This window comes from Gossypium hirsutum, chromosome D06 (genome assembly GCF_007990345.1).
Source record: "Gossypium hirsutum isolate 1008001.06 chromosome D06, Gossypium_hirsutum_v2.1, whole genome shotgun sequence".
Taxonomy (NCBI): Eukaryota; Viridiplantae; Streptophyta; class Magnoliopsida; order Malvales; family Malvaceae; genus Gossypium; species Gossypium hirsutum.
Window position 1 is genome coordinate 2,612,443 of NC_053442.1, and position 25,749 is coordinate 2,638,191.

Genomic DNA, 25,749 nt, shown 5'->3' on the forward strand with positions numbered 1-25,749 from the left:
TATCTTGTCTCAAACTTGATTTTATTTAAAAATTTTGTCCCGAACCTGAAATGGCTTCAATGATATTGCCCCATTCTATTTTGAAATTTTAGATAATTTTCATAATATCTTGATTTTTACGAAATTAGATCAAACATATATATTATAAAATTAAAATATATATATATATTAAAATATTTAGTAAAATTTAAATATATGAAATAAATTCGTATAAAATTAATAAATTATAATTAAAATAGTAAAAAATAGTTATAAAATTAAAAGAGGATTGTTTTAATAAATATACCGCGATGGTGCAAAGCAAATTTTACCTAAGTTGAATCCCAAAAATTTTTAATAGAAAAATCAACCTACCCCTCTTGAAAATCGATTTTTTTAAATAAAAAAAACCCCACACCTATAGGGCTGGTGCAGATCAAAACCCGTCAAGTTCCGAGATCTTTTTCCTCTCTTCTCAATCATATTCCACCAATAATAAATTTACATAAAATTATAAAAGAAAATAACCAAATCATTCAACGGATTTAAAGTATAGGGATTAAATAAAAATTTTCAGCATAATTGAGGGACTTAAACCAAAATTAGACCCAAAATAGGAGGGAAAAAAAGCCAAATTGAATGAGTTTCTTACTTTTCTCATGTCTTCTTTCTCTCAATGTGCATGGATGAAGGACAATATTCTTTTGAAAGGTTCTTTCAACACTGCCGATTTTAATGGCACCAAATGTTTGATTCACAAACCTAAAAATTTAAAAGGGACATAAAAGTTTAGGACCGATTTCAGAAGTGGTAGATGAAACTTCACCTAACATGACAAATATTGAAGAATAGTGACATTGATGCACCATTTATTGTTCCACCTAGGGTCCCAATTTGCATATCCTTTTACGTTTACCCTTTTAAGTTCCTGCATTCATTTGCTAAACATTTTTTCTAAGTTTTGAAATTTGGGGTGAGTTCCAATATATATATATATATATATATATGAGAAAAACATGTAACAAAAAAAAATAAAAGTATCATGGAGGTCTTTGAACTAAGAGTTAGATTGCATTTTGTCTTCTTTGTTAAAAAAATGAACAAATTAATCTTTGTACGTTAGATCAAAGAGCAAACTAGTCATTTTTGCTAAAAAATTCATCTATATCTGGGTAAAATTAACACGGAGGCTCTTATACTGAGGGTGGGATTGCCTTTTACTCCCTCTATTAAAAAAATGTGCAAATTAGTCCCGTATGTTAGATCAAAGAGCAAACAAATTCATCTGTTACAAATTTCATCCATTTTTATTGTTAAAAACTTGTTTCTTCATCTATTTTACACGCACGCTACATGTAACTATTTGGTTATTCCATCAGCCATGTTTATTTTTAACAGTAGAAATGGATGAAATTTTTAATAGAAATGGCTAGTTTACTCTTTGATCTAATGTGCATGGGCTAATTTATCCATTTTTGAATAAATGGGGTAAAATGCAATCTGATTTATAGTATAGGGGTCTCCATAATACTTTTAGCTCTATTCCTACTACTAAAAACTGACATAGCTGATGGAATAATCGGGCAATTACACGTGGTGTGCCACATACACCTCATACTGACGTACAAAGACCAATTTTTAATAGTAGAAATGAATAAAATTTTTAACAGAAGGACCAATTTATTCTTTGATCTAATATTTAAAAACTAATTTATTTATTTTTTAATAAAAATGATCAAAATGTAATTCAAATTTTAATAAAAAAAACTCTACAATATTTTTACCAGGAAACAAAAAAAGATAAAAGGGATAAGGTTAGCCAATTGGGTTGGCCCTAGGGGCCAGACATGGTTGCTGGTTCAGCAGAATACTGGTCATTTACTGCTATATATACAAGTTTTTGTCATCATCTTCATTCATACATTGCATTCACTTGCCTTCTATTTTTTTTTCTGCATTGAGAGGTAAATTTTGTCTCTTGCATGCATCACTGTCCCACCCCTATTCTTGTGTCTCTTTAGCTTGTAATGCATGTTAAAGTCTTAAAGAGCACCTGACATTACTATTCGTACATGTTCTCCCTTTTCACATTCCAATCGGTGGTGTTTCCTTTTAGGTTTTGTTGAAAAAAGAAAACATGAAAATGGAGATGGTTTTTGTATGGTAAACAACTTCCCTTTCTTTTAAATTCACCCATCATATCGATTTGAATTATCGCTTATAGCTCTCTAGTGAGACTTTAAAAAATAAAATTAACAACTTAGTGACTTAAATGAAAACTTTTGAATAGTTATGACCATTTTATAACTTTTTGAAGTTAACTAACAATTTAGTGACCATGGGTGCAGTTTACCCAAATTAATAATAGCATTTTTATTTCTTTATTTAAATGGAAAAAATTAATTTTAGTCCCTCTCAAAAATTAGTAATTTAATTTAAGTCCTTTAGCCCTTTGGTAAAAATGAAAATTATCATTTTTCCTCCCAAAGATTTAATATTTTAATTTAATCCCCTTTAAAACAAAAGTTTGAGCTTTTGCATCCTTCAACTTTTACTATTTTATGCTGACCCCCAACATAAAATTCCTAGCTTCGCCCCTTATTATAAAAAATAGAAGATGAATTATGACAAATTAAAGCTGAAAAATTACCCAACTAAGTAATAACATAGCTAGCCCCTATAACATTGCATATTCTTAGAGATTGTGAGTTGGAGCCTCCTTATACGATAGTATATCAGGTAAAGGGTTTGAAGGATTAAATTACAAAATCAACATAGTAAAGGGACTAAAACTAGAATTATACCAAACAAAAATTAAATTATCGAGAATGATGATAACAAAATGAAATGAATGGCTCGGTAACAAGATAGAGGATGATGCTCCGTACAGATTGTGGCAGCCAGTTTTGTTTTTATTTTCTCGTAAGGGTAAAAGCATATGTAGCTAAATAGCCCCCCTCAGTTTCAGATCATATATATATATACATACATACATATTGGATTATTATATGCATTGAAAGCTGTCAACGTCCAGAATCTAACGTGAGTATCTTTAGTCCAATTTTGCTAGTATAATTATTATTTAAAAACACAATATAATAAACCATGATATTGATATATGATAGGGTGTACAATGCCATTTGCTAAAAGCCTAAGCCGTGAGTATTTTGTCTGCAAACTTGTCTTTTGTTCGACTCTTAACACATCTCCTCTTTGTCTAGTCTCCATTTTCCACCGTACAACGCTAATGTTATATCATATTACTGAATCTACGCAATTCTTGCAGTCCATGTGTTTATCTTCTTGCATCAGTTTTGCTCAGCCATTTCCGACTTTTTCTGACTTTTTTGTGATTAATTTTACCTTCATAATTCGACTATAACGTCTGGATCGAGTTAAAAAGGGCACAGAACTGAACTCTTTATCACTCGAATTCCTTTGTTGGACTCATATTTTAATGGCTTGAGTCTATTTAACTTTCCTCTTTTCTATGTTTCGGCCTAATCTGTTTTTCAATGCACTTGGGTCAAGCCCATTGTTGGCCCAATTCGAATAGTAAAGAATAACTCCATAAATCCATTGTTGGTCCAATTTTCAAAACTTTGGGCCAATTTCATTTTGGGTTTAAATGATCATCTCACTTTTTGGGTCCATTTCATCTAATCCTTTTACCTAAAATTATTAGTAGGAGATTGTAGTCGGTTGATTCGGTTAAATTTTTTTTAAAAAAGTGATTTAATCGTTTAGAATAATACTTTAGCTTACTAATAGACCAGTTAGGTTTTAATCGATCTAATCAACTTCACGATACTTGGTTTGATCGATTAAGTCAATTAAATCGAATAAGGTTAGATTTAGATTATGGTTAAAATTTTATATAAAAGAGATAGGTGGAGGGAGGTTGGGGTTGGGTTGCCAAATTGAATTTCTTTGCTCCGATGTGGTAATCTAGGCAAGCTCTTTTTGCTAGGTTATTGGGCCTTTTGGGCTTTGTTTTGGAATTAATAAATAAAACTCAGTTGATCATCTCAAAAAAATATTTTTTACATATTAAAAAATAGTTAAAGACAACCGGTTTGATTATGCTAATTTATAATTAATAATTTAGTGACATAATTTATTTTTATCGTAGCCATTATAACTACCTTGACTGAACCTACTCTGTCGAAAACCCTTGGTCAATTGAATAAGGGTTAGTTTAGCATTACCTTTTTAAAAGTCATCACTAAAAATTATTGACTTTATCTATTCATTTTTATTAATTTTAATATAACAATAAAAATATCTCAAGCAAGATGTTAATTTTGACGTCTCGAGCTTTTGATATGACAATATTTAAGATAAATTTTATATGTTTTATTAACCAAGTCTTTTTGTGTTTAAACATTTTTAAAGCATTTCAAAGACTTATAAAATACTCATGTTTCTAATGAGTTTGAGTTTATCCATATATTATTTAGTAAATACCAAAATATTTTAAACAAGTTTGGGGCATAGTTTCGATACATAAGCAAAATTGTAAAACCCTAGAGAGTAGCGTTGCAACAAACCTAGAAGTATTGATACTTCTGGAGTTGTATCGGTACTAGCCTAGTTGTGGCGATACCATTGCCCTCCAACAACTATATTTTTTTAGTAGTATCAGTTCAAGTTCATCTGCAAGTGCAGTTAATGTACAAATTGAGTGATGCAACAACTCCAAATCTTCCCCAACAACTATAAACATTCACAAACTCATTCCCTTAGTATAAATAAAAGTCAAAAACACATCAAAAAATAAGAGAGATATCCAAGCATAAAACACAAGAGAATTAACTTCAAATCTACATTTTCTTCATTTCTCTTATACATATTTCATTAAGAGCTTGTTGTAATATCTTTTCTTACTCTCAAATCTTTGTATTTAGAGTATCGCTTGTAAACACACCTACTTGAGGTTCATTGTTAGTTTGCTCATCTTCTCCTTGTTTGTACGGAGTATACTTAAGGTTTTTGAAGTATAAAACCTTAAAGAGGGGTTTGGTTATCTTAGATTGCATTCCGTAATAGAATTATGGGAACGTAAGAGTACGGGTAGAATGTGAGATTACCTTGTTTTGTTCATTTGTTTGGAATTTAAGATTTAAGTGTTTGGTTTATGGAAAGTAAATTTACCTAAAAGCAAATTTTACTGTATGGTCCTTGTTATAAAATATAGACTCATTAACCAAATAATTTATGTCAACTACTGAGAGAATGCTAAAGAGCAAGTTAGTCCACCAAATTGCCGGTCATTTTATAATCCTAATAGCTGGAAAAAAAAACCTAAAATCCTGTCAAGAAAAAAAGAATTTGATTGAAAGTTATGACTTCAATGAAATTTTCTATTGAAACGGTAATTTAAATCACAAACAGCAAAGCAAATAAGCTCTAAAATTTATTTTATAACAATAATATTCAAATAATCAAATATGTGTTAGCAATTGTTCTTAAAAAAATAAATTAAACTCGTGACAAAAACAAATTTGGGATTTGAAAATTGAAATTTAATTGAAACTTACAAACAATACAACACTGAGGAAGAGATAGTGATGATAGCTATTGTCAAGGTCTCCACTTTCTACCTATCTCTTATATACTCTCTTTAATTATTTAAATAATTATTCATAACAATCGAGAGAACCCTTCTAAAAAAAACAAACGAGATAACTCATAATAACCAATGTCGAAACCATTTTTTATATTTCGAAAAAAGGATCGATTTTGAAAATGGAAATGGGAGTCGCCACTGATCTTTTATTAAGGTGTGACCGGTTCACCATAAATTTTAGGTCTGCGAGATTTGAAAAAATAGGTTCGGGAGTCGGTTACGCACGAGGAAGGGTTAGCACTAGACCTGTCCATGGGCCGGGCCGGGCCCGAAAAATTTTTTTGGCCCAGCCCAAAATATGGGCCTGAAATTTTGCCCAGGCCTGGCCCGAGAAAAATATCATAAGCCCGAGCCCTGCCCGGCCCATTTTTAAAATAAACATTAAAAATTATTTTAAAAATAAAAAAATAAAAAAAAATTATTTTAAAAGTATTTTAAAATTAAAAAATAAAAATAAAAAATATATATTTATTATATTCGGGCCGGGCCCGGGATCGGGCCAAAAAAGTGGTGCCCGAGGCCCGGCCTATTTTTTAAACGAGCATCATTTTTTTGCCCAAGCCCATATTTCGGGCCTATATTTTTACCCGAACCCTCCCATATTCTGGGCGGGCCGTCGGGCCAGACCGGGCCGCCCGGCTCATGGACAGGTCTAGTTAGCACCCTCGTAACGCCCAAAATTGGTACCGAATCGATTGTTTAATGTCTTAGTGTCGAAACTTTGAAAAGATTTTAAAATATGATCCTTTGAAAAGAAAATTTGAGTAAAATGAATTGGACGATGAGATTCACTTATTTTAAAGAAATAAATCACCACACTCAGTAAGTTAGAGTGCAACATTTTAAATCCTCAAAATTAAATTCATCTCTTGATTTTTAAAACCTATGCATTTTGAGAAGGATATCTGATTATTTGGGTCAAGCTGCAAATTAAAACCCAATAAGTTAGGGTTTAATTTCTCAAAATTCCCAAACATCAGACATCGCCTTTATTTTAAAATCGAGATAACAAAATGTTGTATCCAGTAAGTTAGGATCCAACATTTTGAAATCTAAAAAGTTTTATTTTGAAATTGTATGGTTTTAACAAAATAAGCACTTGGCTATCTAAATTCATCGAGATGAATTGAAGCCCAGTAAGTTAGGGCACAATTCTCTTGAGAACTATGAACACCATGCCCTTTTTTGAAAATTATAAAATAAAATAATTGTAGTGCTTTAATAAAATACAATTTTTACAAATGAGACATGATTGAATAGAAATATATAATGTAAACGATAAATAGCAACCCAAACATACACAAGAATTAACAAGCAAGTGAACAGTAAATTCAAATAGCAATAGCGATTTTAATCATATTATACAAACACCAATATTAGTAATTAAGCATCCAATAAATTAATAATCAATTTCAAAAAAATACTTCAAAACAATAAAAAAATTTAAAATCGATATATCCTTTATACAAGAATTCCAAGATAAATTACATACGTGACTTCAAAATAAACTCGGAAAAAAATATTAAATAATTAGTATTTGGAATAAATTAAGAATAGATTTATTGGTTAGACATAATAATGCATAAAAATATAAAACTAATGATGCATACCTACTAATATAAAAAAGGTGAGTAAAATATATCACAAAATTTTAAAAGAAGTTAATTACATATAAATAAAATTGATTTAAAAGACACATGAAAATATAAAAAAAACTTTTGAAATTAATAATCATATAAAATCAAAACATTAATATGTACTAAAAATAATTTAATAAGCTATATACTTATTTGAATAATAGTATTATAACAAATATTATTATGTAAATATTTACCATATAGGAATATATAAAAGGGAAAATTAAAAAAACAATATAAAATAAAACATCAAAAACTTGTTCAAATTACATTAAGTTTTAATAAAATATATAAAACAATTAATGATGAAATAAATAATAATATATTAGATTTAAAAATAAAATATATAATAGATTTAAAACATCAACATATGATAAATTTATATACTATTAATAACAATTTAAAATGATGGTATATTATATTTTAAAATTATACTAATAATAAGTTTAAAAACAATATCAAACTTAAATATTAAAATAATGTTAGAAATAACTATGTCAAAATAATAATTAAATATATTTAACAATAAATAAATAAAAATTAAATTGCAACTAGAATTAAAAGAAAAATGAACTAAATTATTAATCGATTCAAATCTGAAGGACCAAAACGGAAATTAAATGCAAATATTCGGATGTTCAAAATCGATCAGTAAGAACAGTGTCGTTTGATTGAGGATCAAAATAAAAACAGGATCAATTATATGGTATAATGTAAAAAAACTGAAGAAAATCAAATTGAAAAAACATAGAATACAGAAGGACTCGTTACGCAAATAGACCTTTGATAAAAATTGCGCGGATCCTGACCCGGGTCGGGTCATCGTGCGGATCTTGGCCTTAAACGACGTCGTTTTTAAAGCTACTGAAACATGCTTAAAACGATGACGTTTCCTTCACCATTCATAAGTTAAAATAAACCTAAAATTAACATCCTCCTATTATTCATACATCAAACCCTAAACAAACTATTCTCCTCCGCTCTGAGCGTCGTTTCAGACTCCAATCCCCTTCCTATTCCTCCCCGACTCAAATCGAAGCGGAAAGAGACGTCCACAGCCTCCAACAAAGGTAAATTTCCTTTTTCTTTTCTCTCTTTCATTAAAAAAAATAAAAGAAAACAGAAAAGAAACGTAAGGAAAAAAAAAAGAAAATGGTGAATCACCTTTTCAAATATGATTTTTTCTCTCTTTTTTGATTTTTTTGTATTTCAGTGTGCGTGTTTTTGATACAGTATGCGTGAGAGTTTTTACTTTGAGTACATCTTTGGGTTTTTATAACCCGAAAGCAAAAAGAAAAAGATAAAATCAAACAAATACAAATTTCTTTTTTTTGTTTTTTTCTTTTTCTCTGCTTTTCTTTTGCTGTTTGTTTGTGTGGTGTGCAGGTACGGCGTACGAGATCGGGGACGTGGCACGTACGGAGGTGTTGGCGTGGCGCGCGTGGAGAGGAAGGCCGAAGGCAGCGCGTCGCTAAGTTGCTGTGGCGGTGGCTTACTTTCCAGAAACCCTAGGGGTTCTGTTTGTGATTTTTCTGGTGTTGGGCCATTTGGGTTGAGTCGGGTTTTGGGCCATAGGTTTAATTGGGTCTGTAATCTGGGCTTAGTGGGTTGTGTTTAGTTTGGGTCATATTGAGCCCAGTGTAAATGAACATTTAAAATGGACTGTTTTTTATTGGTTTATATTTTTTGTGTATTTATTTCTGATTTGGGCCTGGCAAATTTGGGTCATTACAACCAACAACACAAGAACTCAACAAACTTGCAGCCTACAACATAAATTGAAAAAAATCTACAACAATCAGCACATTAAGCCTAAAAAGATATTGAAAAATGAAAAAAATTTAAAAAAAAATCTCAATGCAATAAACCACAAAGCAATATGAAGACACAACTAGAAATTGAAAATATTAAATTTACCTAACAAGAGACGAGGGTGAATCTCTAGGAGAGTGTGGGGTTAAAATTTGGAGAAGGTTAGGGATTTTAGTTTTCAAACTTATGAGAAAGAAGAGAAGAAAAAAAAGATATTTTGGTTTTTGTCTTAAAATATAATAAAATATATATTGATAAATATAATAAAAATAGAGGGTAATTTTATCTTAAAATTCAGATTCTAATATTAAATTACCAAAAGAAGAGGTTATAATGAGATTACACCCTATATTACGAAATCGTCGTAATGTGAGATTGCTGGATGGCCAGAATGTTGAAATCCAAACACTGTAATCTCATTTCGGAATGTAAGATTTTGGTCTTAATTGTAACACCCCTTACCCGAGACCGTTTCCGGAGTCGAGCACGAGGCATTACTTAGCTTATCTTACCAATTCGGAGCATAAAAACTAGGTTTGAAAATTTATTTCACTATTTACAGCAAATCTGTCCAATCGCGCAGCAGTTACTAAATTAATTATAACTTGAGCTACAGAACTCGAAATTTAATTCCGTAAATTTTACCTGAAACTAGACTCATATATATACTTACCATAAAATTTTAGAATTTTTGGTTCAGCAAATTAGTACAGTTTATTAGTTAAAGTCTCCCCTGTTTCACCACCTGACTGCCCTGACCTCTAGTCACTAAAAATAAGTTTTCTCACTGTAGGATTTTCATATGAAGTTCTTACTTGTTTCTACAGAAAATAGACTCATTAAGAAATCTAAGCATGTAAATTTCAACTCATAACCATTTTTGTAAAATTTGTAATTATTTTCTAAACTCAGAACAGGGGACTCCAAAAACAGTTCTGACCCTATCTTACTAAAATTCACATATCTTAAAATATAAATTTCCTTTTTCTACACCGTTATTTTTCCATGAAAATAGACTCAACAAGCTTTAATTCCATATATCATTCACCCTCTAATTCATTTTATACTATCTTGGGTGATTTTTCAAATTTACGTCACTGTGCTGCCTGAATTCTGTTTCTTTGCAAAATTTTATCCTTTCATGATTTCCATGCATAATTTATCACCTAATCTTTCATAACAACAAACACCTTCATCCTTAATCATTTTAATAACCATACATCATCAAATACTTACACATCACTCATTAGCAAAATCATCATTACAAACATACAAAATAACTAAATCCCTATACATGCCATAACTCAAACGTGTTTCGATATAAAATACCGAGCAGTTGTAGTTGATAGTGTGGACGATCTCCGACTTCTTTAGGATCCTTGAAGTAGCTTTGCAATACTATAAGAGAAAGAGAAATAAAAGAAGTAAGCATAAAGCTTAGTAAGTTTACTAGCAAATAAATAACAATATTTAACTTAAATAATTAAACTCAATGTCTATATCTCTAGTTTACTCTTTAGTTAATCTCATACTAGTTCTCTTACTTGTTTACTTAGAATACTTGTGTGCATAACTTACTCAATCCTTGATGCATCGTTGAACATCAATTGATAGTATAATAAGTTCTTAAGTCTCACAACTTACCTGAGCTTGCCATTTATGCTTTAAACTGAACTTTCATGAACATGATTCATTTACAAGCCCATTGAGCTACATTGGAATAATAAGGATACTCGGGTCTCTTCTGATAATAACATGCCAAAGCCATGTCCCAGACATGGTCTTATAGGGGACCTCTCATCTCGGTGCCAACGCCATGTCCCAGTCATGGTCTTACATGGGACCTCTCATCTCGGTGCCAATGCCATGTCCCAGACATGGTCTTACATGGGACCTCTCGTCTCGGTGCCCATGCCATGTCCCAGACATGGTCTTACAGGGGACCTCTCATGATCTTAAGGATGCCAATGCCATGTCCCAGACATGGTCTTACATGGGATCTCTTTACCCAAATGTCATGACATTCGTATCCAGTACCATCCTTATGTATCAACGGGACTTTTAAATTTTAATTCTCTATCATTTCATGCTTGGATCATCATCAAATAAATTCATAAAATAAATTCATAAAATAAATTCATAGTTGCTGGAAAATAACAGCATTGATAATAAATATTGAAATATTGCATTTATTTACCGTAAACTTACCTCGGTACCAATTATAGCCAAATTCACCAACTTAGTCTTCAACTTTATTCTTCCCTTTGTCTAACCTCGAGTTTCATACTTCTTGATCTAAAATAGTAAATTTAACTTATTTAATAATCACATTCATCAAAACAGCCCTCGACTCTAACTTTTTCAAAATTACAATTTTGCCCCTAAACTTTTACATAATTACATTTTTGCCCCAAGGCTCGGAAATTAAACTTCATCTCTTATTCTTATGTTTTATAACATTCTGAACATTTTTCCCTTCTATGGCAACATCAAATTCCCACTCTAACATGTACTTATGAACATTAGGTATTTTTACCGATTATGTCGTTTTACTCGTTTTCACTTAAAATCGCTTAGCAAAAGTTGTTTAACATAATTTCTAGCCTCATATTCTATCATAAAACATCAAAATAAACACTTTTCACCTATGGGTATTTTTCCAAATATAAACCCTAGGTTAAATTATTGCTAGAATAAGCTAAATTAAGCTACCGGGACTCCAAAAACGTAAAAAACATTAAAAACGGGACTTGGGATCACTTACTATGGAGCTTGGAAGCTTGAAAACCCTAACTATGGCTTCCCCCCTTGCTGATTTCGTCCTAATGAAGAAGATGATGATTTTGCCATCTTTTTCCCTTTTAATTCATTTTAATTACTAGATTACCAAATTGCCCCTAACTTAAAAATTTTCTATTTCACTTATCTCATGTCCATTTTTGTCTACCAAGTTACCAATGGTATAATTACCATATAAGGACCTCAAATTTAAAGTTTCATAACAATTGGACACCTCTAACATGTAGAACTCAACTTTTGCACTTTTTACAATTTAGTCCTTTTGACTAAATTGAGTGCCCAAACGTCGAAATTTTCGAACGAAATTTTCACGAAATCATTTTGTGAAATTGTAGACCATAAAAATATAAGAAAAATAAAATTTTTCTCATCGGATTTGTGGTCCCGAAACCACTGTTCTGATAACCTCAAATTTGGGCCATTACATTAATGTTATATTCGGCAAACCAAACGCCCTTTAAGTGGGTTGTAAAAGGTTTCTAATTGAGCCTTTGTAAAAGCTAGAGGATTTTAGTTAAGCCACAAAAATTAGGAGAAGGTTACATCTTACCCTTGTAAAAAAGATAGGGACTATAAATGTTATATATTTTTCTTTCAAATGTATCAATTCAAATTTAGTGAATTGAGAAATCATTAGTGGTGGAAAGCTAAGGTAGTGGAGGTAGATAATTGGTTGTCCAAACTTTTCTTCCCATAACTCCATTACTTAGAAGGTTTGTAGAAATTTTGAAAATTTCAATTTACCCATTTCTTAGTATTTTCGCACCTAACATAAGAAATAATTTGAAATAATAAAATATTACTTGAAGATCATTAAGAACATAACTCATCATTATTTCTTTCAAGTTAGCACTTTTTTTTTTCACCATAGGAATAAATAAGAAGTAATAATTTTCAAGTGCTACTAAAAGTGCAATATAGTTTAGTTTTCCCTTTAAACGTAGATCATATCTCTAGTCAATTAGGCAGGGTTATCGTCATAACACTTTTTTATATCTTTTAAAGGCTTTAAGTTGATTCCCTTCAACGAACTATACACAAGCTTTCTTGTTAAATATTTAGATAGCGAATCTCCATATTTTCTTTTGACTTTACATAATCAATGGAATAACTCCATTCGGGAGCAAGTATTTAGTGGTATTATGTTTGCGATAAATATGTCTAGACTTACCATTATATATGTTTTTTTGAGCCTTTTAAATTTGTTGACAATCACAATGGATACAAATAGCTGGAACTAGCTTTGGCTAACAGGGAATAATCCTCTAAGAAATTCCAAAGTCATTCAACTTCCTCTTTAGCTTTATCAAGAGCCATAAACTCTGATTCTATCGCGGTTCTTGCAATACATACTTGTCTAGAGGATTCCCAAGATACTGAAACTCCACCAAGCATAAAAACTTACCTATTTGTAGATCCTAAATGTAACACCCTTAATCCGAATCCGTCGCCGGAATAGGGTTACGGAGCAATACCGAAATTTACAAATTAATTTTCAGACATTTCATTTCATCTAGCATTCATATTTGAAACCAACCAAAATCAAAACATTAATGTGCCAACGTTGGCCAAATTAACTTATACATGCCATTATAACCAGAATCAAATCATCCATAATTACCGATGGAACCAATGGATAGTGTGATATATCTCTGACAATCTTCCAACCCAATCGAGCTTTCGATAATATGTAAGGTAAATAAATAAATAAATAAAATACGTAAGCAATGGATGCTTAGTAAGCTCGTGTAGTCTTTAATCATATTAGTTCATTTAAAATATGAAATTTATACATATCAAGAATAATCCAATATTAATACCATAGTACTCATGAAGCTATATTCATCAACTCACAAGGTGAATAAATTCACAGTATCACTTACATATTATCCCAAGCTTAGTAGGACTTTATATAACTTTAACTCTTCATAATTTTTTTATTTTCATTTGCATTTCTTTACTTTCCACACTTATTCCATATGCGTGACACACAAATAATAAACATATCATTCAATCATAGTCACAAGCTAGTGCATTTAACTAAAGCCTTTTCTGAATTGATCACATGATAAGTCATTTCATAAGAAATTGCAAAATTTAAACCATACCGCTTTTTCATTAGCACTAGCATATTTTCCCTCAAATACTTATCAATTCAATGCTTCCATTAAATAATCATATTACTATTTAACCAATAGCTTGGCACTTGCCTAAGCATCAAGCAACAACACTGGTTAGTGTACTTGCACACATTACATATAAACTCATTATGCAAAATTTTATTGTATCAACATATTAAAGATAATCATACATTTACATGTCATGATACATATCATTCTCTTATCGTTTCTTCATAGGCATATATCATTCATTTCATTATTTCGATATTTCATGTACCATCATTTTCATGAATTTCGCGTACATACTGGTAATAGTTCATTTCAAACTCATGTTATCTCACTTCAGAACTTTACCCGTTATATTATTTAAATATCAATGGTTACATTTATTTTAGATCAATACCAATAATAATCTATAAATCTTTCAATTCAACCACATAAGTCTTTTACCGTTTCTTTCTATATCGAAGAACGACTTACGGATATGAGTACATCGTTTTCAAAAGCCCGAAGGCCAAACTTAAGCTCATAAGAGCTAAACAGATAGTAAACACGAAAGTCCGCAACAAATGCTGAACCTCGGTTTACTTGGGTAATTTACCGTCAATTCATCATTTACATTTGTAATGCCATAACCCAGTTATGGTCTTATCTGTCAATTCATCCTTTGGCACAGAACGATTGTACTCAATCCCGCGTTCAATCCAAACTGGGTATTAAATTCGATAATATATTTCCAATAATAATTCAATTCCATGTTTTCTATTACCCTTGCACATTTCCATTTCAGAGAGCACACTCCTGCGAACCTTATCCTTACAGCGGGATTACCAGTCCAGGCTAAAGCCCCTATAATATAAACTCATAGAGTATTGTCGGGATTACCAATCCAGGCTAAATCCCCTGCAATGACAATTACTCTAATGAGCTTAGATCTGAATTAACAGTCCAGGCTAAATTCAGACCCTAATTCAGATTACCTATCCGGGCTAAATCTATTTTCCACATATTCTTTGGGAGGGCTATATCAAGATAGGATCACCCGTCCGGGCTAGATCCTTCTTACCGTCAATTCCTTTTCAGAGACCCATCGAATTTTCCTTCCATTCAACTGAGATTTCTTCCCCTTTTTATCAAATATATCAATATTTCATCAATTTTCATACAATGAACATTCAAATCATATTCACATCAATAACAAACATTTCAAGCATTTAAGAATATAATTCAAGTTACACGAACTTACCGGGCTAAATTGCAGAAATACTAAAATTCAGGGATATTTTCGTAATTTTTCATTTTCCTCGAATTTCCACCCAATCTTGATCTAAATTAATAATTCATTCAATTTATAATAAAACAATTCATTTCATGCAATTTGGTCATTTTTTATATTTTTACAAAATTATCCTTAAAATTTCATTTTTATTCAATTTAGTCCCCAAATCTAAAACATGTAAATTAGCTATTTTAAAATAAATTCATATTATCTGAATATTCACATATATTTTTCCTCCTCCTCCACTCCATTCCACATCCTTGATATATACATAATACCACTATTTACTTGTTTACTCATAACAAGCTGTTCACTTGAGTCATAGTCACTAAATTAATTATATCTTCAGCTACAAAACTCTGAATTGAGATCCGTAAATTTTATATGAAACTAGACTCACATATATTCCTACCATAAAATTTTCAGAATTTTTGGTTTAACCAATAAGTACAGTTTATTCTTTAAAGTTTCCCCTATTTCACTATTTGACAGTTCCAACCCCTTTTCACTAAAAATTAATTATCTCTTTGTAAAGAATTCGGATGATGTTCTCGTTTGTTTCTATTGAAAATAGACTCATTCAATATTTTAAAAATATAAATTTAATCCTCTAATTATTTTTATTCAATTCTTTATGATTTTCCAAAGTTAGAATAGGGGAACCCAAATTGATTCTGACCTTGTCTCACAAAATTTATTATATCTCATGATTTACATTTCCATTACTTACAAAGTTTCTTCTATGATAAACTAGACTCAATAATATTTAATTCAATATTTTTTTTCATCCTCTAATTCGATTTCCACGATTTATAGTGATTTTCCAAATTAACCTACTGCTGCTGTCCAAAACTGTTTTAGTGCAAGATGTTGATTACTAAGTTTATAACTCCCTTATTCCCTTTCTCTATAATATTTCTCATCACTTTCACTTATTTCCCTTCACTAATATATCAAGAACACAAGACTTTATATAAGAAAACTCTACTATAACATTAATTTCCTACTTTTTCAATAATATCAAACTCAAAAATATATTGAAATCTTGATGTTTCTTACTTTGTGCTATTGATTTCAATCTTTAACTTGATTTTCTCTCTTCTCCAGCTTCTATTTCTTGAATCTAACTTGATATTCTAGCTCCCCATTGTCTCCTTATTATTTTTCTCTCTTGGAAGCTATGGAAATTCTTTTAATTTCTAAGTGAAAATAGTGAATTTTTGGTAAAAGGACCAAATTGTAAAGAAAGAAAATTTTCTTTCTTTTCTTCTCTTCTCACGTTGGTTGCATGGAAAAGATGATGAATTCTCTTCATCTTTCCTCCCTTTTATATTAGTCATTTAATAATAAAATAATTCTAAAAATCTTAATAAAATATTAATTAAATAATATTTATCTAATTAATTAATAAAAATATCACCAACATCATCATTACCTTCTAGAGTTCTCTTTCTCTCTAATTGACCATTTTTTCCTTCAGAATCTTTTAAAATTTCATCCTTGAGTCATCACTTAATTTGGTAAAATTATGATTTAGTCCTTCAAAATTCTTCACATTTTTCAATTTGGTCCTAATCCATCCATTTTCCTTAGTTTCTAGATCATTCCACCCTTAAAATATTTACACCTTTGGTCCTTCAACATTTTCATATTTACACTTTAACCCCTCAAATTTTGAGTATTTACTCTTGGGCAACAAAACTTTTCTCACTTTTGCGATTTAATCCTTTCTTGAATTAATATGTCATAATATACTTCCCAATGTTGACATAACTCAAAATTACCCTTTTTATCACTTTATTTCCTTATTTTACTATATCAGATATATTATCTTACTTTCCTTACTGTAAAAATTTTTGGGATATTACACTAAATCTTTAATATCAAATATCCAATTTGCATCATTATAACCTTTTAAGACTACAAGTTATCTTGTATATTGAAGTCTATAATCTAAAGTATATCTCAAATATTTGAATACCCTTCTTATTGCTTTTCAGTGATCCATATCTGAATCATTAATAAATCTACCTAGTTTAGTAATAGAGCAAGCAAGATTTAATCTTGTGAAGATCATAACAAACATCAAGCTTCAAGCTTCAATCTTACTTTCCAATTTTTTTTAAGTGGGGAGGCATCATTGTCCATTATCATTCTTACTTTGCATTTATTTTATTTTTTCTATATTATTCATGTCTATTTTACAGTCTATATTTAGGGTTTGTAGATGCTCCTCTAAACAATATTATTTTCAAGATTTGAACTTATATTCTCGTTTTGGGAGTATAATTTACATTATCAGTACACCCAACACTTATCGATCCATTTACTCTCTTTTTTTTATGATAACCTAACCATAATATTAAACAAAACAAAAAAAGCTACTAGTTTTGCATATTACTAATTTAATTATGAAGAGGCAAACATGCAAAAATATTGAATGAACATCACTCCATAACATTGTCAATGACTAATACCATCACTCTTCTTTTAACTTTCCCTATGTATTATGCACTATTTGACATTGCAAACCAATGCTAGAAAAGCAATGAATTGAAGCTTTCAAGTGTCCCTATGATAAAATTTTGTCTCCAAAATCATCTTGTTTTTAATTTGTAGCTATAGTTTTTAGCCTCCTTAAAATGGCTACAAGGACATTGAAAGATTTGAAGTACAAAAGGTGCAGAAATCTCTCTTTATCAACTTATAAGTTGAAAAAACCTGCAAAATTATCAGAACGAAACTGATGATGTTTTTTTTTTCAGGTTATCTGGATTCCATGAGAGACCCATCAAAGCTTAAAAAGCTTGGCATATCCATGGTGGGATTTATTTCTGACAATGAATTTTTTCCTTGTAAGGGAAGACCATCTACAAATCAATGCTTGTTATTACCATCATTAGGAAACCAAAGTACCTGTTCTTTCTTTTACCTTCTCATCTCATCATTATGTTTCTTTACACAACTTTCTTTTACCCCTGCTTATGATTATGTTCAGTACCCCAGATTTCCTTTACCTTTTTAAAATTTGTGACTAATTTGGGTTTTAAATCGAGTTTATTTATTATTTAGAGTTTGAATTTGGTAATTGTTTTAGAGCAAGTTAGTTCTTGAATGTGGAAATTATTCCCATATTAGAGCTTGAATTTTTTTATTCTGAGTTAGTCTATGATATTTCTTTAATAATTTTAGGCAAGAAAAGTTCAGACTTTAATATAAGAACATTTGCCAAGTCTAGGAACTAACTTGAAATAAAAAAAAGTCAAGCTTCAATGTGAGGACAATCGCCTAATTCAAGCCCCAATATAGGAAGAATTACCCAGTTAGGTATTAACTTGAAACAAAAAAGATCAAGCCTCAACGTGGAGACAATTACCTAGTTCAGGTCCGAATATAAGAACAATTGTCGACTTACTTGAAACAAAAAAGGTTAAACCCTAATACGAAAACTCTTACCCAGTTTATTATGAAAACAATTATTAAATTCAGTAACTAAATAATGCATTAACCCTTCTAAAACAAGATTGAGAAAACTTGTTTAGCCATTCATTGAATTCAGGTTTGCTGAACTGAAGAGCAGCCTTTGATGCTTTTAAATATTGAAAAGGGGGAAAGATTAATTAAAAGAAATATGATTATGATTGCTCCTCCAATGCGCATGCTTGTTTCAGGCTTTGATTGGAGGGGTACGAGATTTCACTTTCTTTACTTATTTACTCTTTACTCTTTAATCCCATCATGCAACCAAAATTGATTTATTTTCTGATTAAAGGGATAATGATTTTTTTGACCCTTCAACTTTACAAAATATTTATTTTAGTCCTTCATTTAATTTTTCATTTTCTTATCCTTTAAAATTGTTTTTTCAATATTTTTTAACTTTGCTGACGATGCATACACCCGAATGACGCGTCAGTATTTAATTCATTTTTAAAAATTTTAAATTTCAAAAAATTATTAAAACTTTTTAAAAATTTAAAATTATTAAAAAACATATATTTTTAAATTTTAAAAATTTTAATTAAAGGCTGACATGTCATCTACGTGGAAGTCCACCATCAACAAAGTTAACAAATGCTAACTTTTTCATCCATTCTGAGGTAATTTGACAAAAAAATACAAATTCAAGAGCTAAAAGAGACAAACAATTAAATAAAGGGCTAAAATAACTTTTTTATAAAACTAAAGGGCCAAAAAATCATTATGCCTTAATTGAAATACTTTTAATTATTAGTCACGTAGTTATAATTTCGTTACCTATGTTTTAATCATGATGACTTGTAGTGTTTTTCATGATTTCTACCGCCATCAAATTGTTCCACTAATATATATGTTAAAATTTGCCATAGGTCTTTCAATTCTTTCCAGATTTGGAATTTAGTCCTTAATACTTTTATTTTTAGGAATTCAAGTTATTTACTTTTCATATTTTAAAATTCAGGTCCAATTGTTAAACACTATTAATTTTTTTTTAATTTCAGATTCATTACAACGCTACTAAGTGAGTATTTTTTGTTATTTCAAAATGCTACACCAACATATTAAACAAAAATTTTTTTTAACAATGTTAACAATTAAACTAGAATTTTAAAATCTAAAAAGTAAAGGAATTAAATTCCTGAAAATAAAAATACAAGGACTAAATTTTAAATTTAAAAAGAATACAGGGACATATTTTATTCATATATATTTTATAGTAGAAAAAACCGAGGATTTATTTTCGGGGTTTGTATAATTGGGAAGCAAAAAGGAAGGTTTTGTGGCAACTTTGTGTAAAGAAGAGAGGCAAAAGAAAGGCTTAAAAAAAGCTTCTTTGAAAGTATAAATCTTAGTGGCCCAAAAGGAGTGAGGAGTAGGCAGCTTCGGCATGGTTATGAACTTTTTAAAACAAAAGCACAAATTTATTTAACAAAAATTCGAATTTGATCTAAAGAATAATTTTAAAATACTTAATCTAAATTCGAAATGATTCAAACTCGAGTATCAAATTAGAATGGCAAAAACCTAAAACGATCTATTCTAAAATACGTGACTAGTAAATCTGAATGACTTGAAGCTAAAATAATATGAACCCATAATAATTCAAATTCACATGCTTGTAATCAATTGAATCTGCCCAATTGAAAGGTCTAATTTGGTCCATTAGGTGAATCGAAGTTATATAATATGATTTTTTTTTTCAAAATGAGTTAATATTAGGGTAAACTATACACTTAAGGTCACTAAGCTTTTAGTAAGTTTACGTTTTGATCACTTAATTTCAAGAAGATATAAAATGGCTATTAAACCATTTGAAAATTTTTATTTAAATCACTGGGTTGTTAAAATTGTTGTTGTATGATATGCTCTGTTCGCACCACCTGAACCAACTGAAAGCTCTTTTCCTCTCTCTTCTACAATTTAGATTTTTTTAAAAAAAAAACAACTCTAAACGTCATTAATCTGTAAACCAAAGTTCAAAATCCAATCAACTTTCTTATTCAATCTACGACACTGATTGTCAGATCAACTTGAATCTAAGGTATGTTTTTCTACTCATCGATGGGTATTGATCTACCATAGTAGTCGTCGAATCGTCACTTAGAGTTCACTAGCTGAACTTAAAAGAAAAAAGAAAAACTTAACGACCTAGTGATTTAAATGAAAACTTTTTAATAGCTCGATGATCATTTTGTAATTTTTTAAAATTGAGTGATCAAAATATAAATTTACTAATAATTTAATGACTCTGGATGTAATTTGATTTATTGAAAAAAGAATGGGGTGGAGGAGGCAAAATCGCAAATAGATTATTAAGGTATCCCATCAAATAATTGCTAATCAAGGAAGGACCACATCATGTGGACCATAAGCGATGTAAGGAAAGGATTGGGCCAAGGAGGGTACGATCGGCGCTTGCCGCACGCGTGATGGCCGGGGATCTTTTTTCTTAATTGGTAATGGGATTGGGTGCTTTTACTTTCACTTTCACATGAAATTGGGATTTGATGTTTTTTTGTGTATTTACAATTCTTTCATAGATATTATTTTTTGTATTATCATATTTATAATAATTTTATAATAAATTTTTAAAATTGGTGATTATTTGACGAGTATTTTTCTCGAGTCAACTTCAATACTGCCATTAAGTTGACATCTACTACTTTACTCTTTGTATTTAAGAGATAAGGAGTGTAACGGTTAAGATTTAGGCTAAGCTAATCTCCCTCTATAAATGTCCCCTATCAGCACAAGGCAAAAGAAGATTCGTAAGAAGATACAATATCAACCCTTTAAGTCAACAGTTTGCCAAGATACTGCCACAGCACCTCTAATCTTTCATCCCTAATGGCTCTCCGCACCACCTACAATGTGAACTACCTTATTTTTATGTCTCTCCACACCCTCAACGGTGTGAATCACCACAGTTGCATTGTTCTACACCATATATAACTAATTTGTTATATCAATTCCTAATACCACTCTTTTAAAATAAGCATATGATATACCATCTTCTATACTTGTATTAAGCCTCTAACTGAGCTTGGTATCACGAGTCAATCAACGACCAATTCAGTTAAAAAATTACTAAAATATCCTTTCATAAATGAAGTAAGTTATATTATTACGAGGATGTTTTCATCTTTTTATATAATATCATTAAAAAATATATCATGATAAATTTTACCATCTCAACTAAAAATTCATTTAACTTTTATATAAAATTTTAATAAATATATTTATTACATATAATCTATCTAATTTAAATGGAGAATAAATTTTATTAAAATAATTCTAAAATATATAAAAAAAAAACGTCGCAATAATTAGAAATTGATGTTTAAAAATATTAATTTTTAAAATCATCTTTTTAAATAATAATAGTGGTTTCCCTTTGTCTACTTAAATTTTCTCTCTTAATTTTGTCTTTTTTATAATTGGAGAAGAAAAATGGGATTGTTTGAGACCATTTTATATCTATACTCTCATGCCTACAATATAATGCTCGTGTCATTAGGCTAAATTTTATCCTTTTGATCGGAATTTATATATTAAGGTGATGGAGCGCGAAAGTTCGAAGGTACTCAATTAAAATGATTTTCACATTTTACATTCTTTAAGGATGTAAAGTCAAAATAAGCATAAGTACTTATATTTATGAAAAAAAAAACACATTTTTCTTGCCATTTATTTATTTTCTTTATTAAAAGCGTGTTTGGTAAATAGATTTTTATTTAATACAAAATTTATAAAAATAGAATATTTGTAATAAAAAAATTGAATAAGATAAGTAGGTAGATCACTACTTATCACTGAATATGAAAAATGTTAAATTGATTTTATTTTAAAAATATATATGTGAAATAAAGTATCTCTTTTTTTTTAACAAGTGAAAACTTATTATATTTAACTTTTATTCAAAACTATACAAAATAAAATATTTTATTAATAAGATTAAATTTAAGAAATAAATAATTTAAAATTACATTTACATTTTCTAACAACATAATTACTTTTAGTAATTAATGTTTATTAATATAAACAAATTTTTAATATAAATTTAGTATTTGTAAAATTCAGAAAAAAAAAATCAACACTTAAATAAACTATCCTGTATTGTTCATTTTACAACAAATTTTACCATTTTAAGTATTTTTATTTTATTGAAATATTTTTATTAAATGAATTTATTTTGAAAATAAGATTTACACGCTTATAAATATGAAATCTAATTTTCTTAAAATAATTTCATTAATTAGATATTTAGATATTAAATAATTTAAAAAAAAAATATTATTTAACCTATTTTAAAAATACAAATATCTTTTATTATATTACAAATTATAGTAAAAGTTATTTTACTATTATTTATTATTTTTATTATAAATAAGAGAATGCATCACATTGCCTTAGTTCAATTCATTTTTTATATGGATATCTTCTAATTTATCTTCTAAAAGTAATTTCCTATATCCATCTTTAACTAAATTCACTTCACTTGAGGGACAATTTCTTGCTAATCAGTCGGCTATCATGATTCCTTCCCAATTCGCAAATTGGAATTTGACAGCCGCAAATTGTCGATATATTGTCTTTATTTTCCTGACGATAGTCGTTGAAGGCATACTCCCCAAACCCTCCTTAATCATCTCAACTGCCATCATACAATCAATTTCGATAATTACCTTATTATAGCCTCTGTTCTGTGCTATTTCAAGACCATGAAGGATCACCCACAACTCTGAGTTTACAGTCGATCCCCTTTCAATAAACCTTTAAAAACCTTCAACCCAATTCTCAGAAAAATCTCGTAAAACACCCCCAGCAGCCAACTAGCTCCCATCTGTTTTTGCCGCTCCATCTGTATTAATTTTGATCCATCAAAGATTAGGTGGTCGCCGTTTAGCCATTCCAAGCCTTGAATTTTCAGAAGCATTCCTGTTGCGATTTATTTCACAAACATTCAGGGCAAAGCACTCAGCAGCTCTTACCGTATCCTCCACTTTGCTAATCTCAAGTTGGAAAACATATTATTTTTATTTTTTCACAACATCCAGCACATCACCGCAAGTATAATTCAAGGCTCAATTCCCCCAGTTCCCATTCGAAGCTCTCCTCTAAGATTATATTGAACTTTGATTTGAGGGAAATTATAGACAATTGTATGCATCAATTAAACCAAGTATATCTATGTTGCCAATTAGATGTACATGTAAGTTGTGATAAAATGAATACCCAATTTTAAAGTATTTTTGAGAAAAATGAATACCCAATTAATATGTCACAATTTGAAGTAAAAAATTCTTATTATATAATTATTATAATAAATGTTATTTTTTTTTTGTTTTTAACGAACGATTTGGTAACATTTATGGGTTATTTTACCTACGCATATTAAGTGAGCTTATTCCTAGTTTTATTTTAAAATTAATTAATTGTTCATATAAACATAAATATTAATGGTTAATATTTAATACATTATAAGTGAAAATTTTAATTTTATGAATTAATTTAAATACTCTCAATTTTTTCTTAAAAATTATTATTTATTTTTTAATATATTAAAAGGATGTGGGTCTTAACCCTATTTGTAAAATTTTATGAAATATTTTTCAAATATTAAATAAATTTGGATTTTTTTATTATGAATATTTAATAATTTAGTGTGAGTAGGTACATAGATGAGTTAGGTGTGGCATAACACTCATATGATATTTGACTACCTAGTCATTAAGTGGGGTCCATTTTGAACATCACACGGTATGGGAAAAAATATCACATCAAATTTGAAAAACCATCAATCACAAGAAACACAACACATCTCGTGTAAAACGTTCCACAACTTAAGGAAAAAAATTATTGAAATCTTGGGGGTTTTAATTTATCTCCATTTTATAAAAACTTATATAAAAATAAAAAAATTTATATTCTCCACCACGAGGTATTGGTACAGTTGTCAAAAGTAAAAACTTTGGATTTGAGTAACCAAGTTTGAATTCACCGTGTATAATTACATGCGCGGGTCTTCAAGTTTCATTATGCGTGATTATCATGTTTAGGTTTTAGTCTAAATTGTGCTGGTTCTTAATTCATTTATATTGTAATAGTTTAGTTCTATTTTATAATTATTCGAACAGTTTATTTATATTTTAATAGTTTGATATTTATAGCTACTCGGACACATAATTACATTGTACTTGTAATACAAAATGTTCAAAAGAGAGATAGGTGAATTTTTTTATTCAAATAATGTTTTTTTTTCTCTTAATGATGTTGTTATGGAATTATTTTTGAGAATGCAAAAATATGCTATTGAAAAATTTCACTGAAAAATAAAGATTTTAAAAATAATGACAATGTCTTTATTATTATGTCTAGTATATGTTTTTGGGTCCGGGCAATAATAATACATTAAGATTAGTATGTGATTGAGTAATGGCAAGATGTTGTCATTGGAGTGAGATACCTAGTTAAACACATTAAGTGTATATTAGATAACCGTGTATCAGATCGACTCATCATGAGAATGCTCTTGGATTATTATGTGAAGGTCACAACAACTCTCAGAGTGATAATAATGTATAAGATCTTTCAACTCGAGGTTACCATAGTTTTCAACATTGGGAGTTGTATATTTTGATAAATTCAAACATTTTTCGTAACCGATTATATTATCTCTTAAAAATATATAAAATTCACTTTTAGCACGAATAATCCGTGAGAATAATGGAAACAAATTATAAGTATAGAAAGTACATTACAATGTTACCTACAAACCTCAAGTAATCTCTAAACAAACTAATTTAAGAATTTTCTTTCTTAATGAAGAGACAAACACAAGGGATAAAACCAAGTAATTATGGTTGATGGAAATCCAGGTTAATCTAAAGGAATAAGGTAGGACTTTAGGATTTATGGGGTTATTTATACTGTGAGGCTCGAGGCAAGCCAAATCTCAAGCCAAATCTCGACACCCCATGGGTATTGAGGTCAGGCCAAATTGTACATGTTTGT

At 29.5% G+C, this 25,749-nt stretch overlaps 1 long non-coding RNA gene across 1 annotated transcript; it reads left to right on the top strand.

Moving 5' to 3' along the window:
• The first annotated feature begins 8,157 nt into the window (after positions 1 to 8,157).
• On the top strand, positions 8,158 to 8,925 carry LOC107938306 (uncharacterized). The gene is made up of 2 exons (XR_001694862.2): positions 8,158 to 8,315; positions 8,632 to 8,925. It is a non-coding gene; the product is annotated as an uncharacterized lncRNA (long non-coding RNA).
• Positions 8,926 to 25,749: the final 16,824 nt, after the last annotated feature.